Source organism: Mustelus asterias, chromosome 4 (assembly GCF_964213995.1).
Source record: "Mustelus asterias chromosome 4, sMusAst1.hap1.1, whole genome shotgun sequence".
NCBI lineage: Eukaryota > Metazoa > Chordata > Chondrichthyes > Carcharhiniformes > Triakidae > Mustelus > Mustelus asterias.
The window spans coordinates 26455805-26456550 of NC_135804.1; positions in this window are offsets into that span (position 1 = coordinate 26455805).

The window sequence follows — 746 nt, forward strand, 5'->3', positions numbered from 1 at the left end:
CAGATAAGTGTGTAGTGATCCATTTTGGCAGATCCAATGGGATGAAGCAGCAGTATAATATGAAGGGTACCATTCTTAGCAGTGTAGAGGATCAGAAGGACCTTGGGGTCCGGGTCCATAGGACTCTTAAATCGGCCTCGCAGGTGGAGGATGCGGTCAAGAAGGCGTACGGCGTACTAGCCTTCATTAATCGAGGGATTGAGTTTAGGAGTCGGGAGATAATGCTGCAGCTTTATAGGACCCTGGTTAGACCCCACTTGGAGTACTGCGCGCAGTTCTGGTCACCTCATTACAGGAAAGATGTTGAAGCCATTGAAAGGGTGCAGAGGAGATTTACAAGGATGTTGCCTGGATTGGGGGGCATGCCTTATGAGGATAGGTTGAGGGAGCTTGGTCTCTTCTCCCTGGAGAGACGAAGGATGAGAGGTGACCTGATAGAGGTTTACAAGATGTTGAGAGGTCTGGATAGGGTAGACTCTCAGAGGCTATTTCCAAGGGCTGAAATGGTTGCTACGAGAGGACACAGGTTTAAGGTGCTGGGGGGTAGGTACAGAGGAGATGTCAGGGATAAGTTTTTCACTCAGAGGGTGGTGGGTGAGTGGAATCGGCTGACGTCGGTGGTGGTGGAGGCAAACTCGTTGGGGTCTTTTAAGAGACTTCTGGATGAGTACATGGGATTTAATGGGATTGAGGGCTATAGATAGGCCTAGAGGTAGGGATATGATCAGCGCAACTTGTGGGCCGAA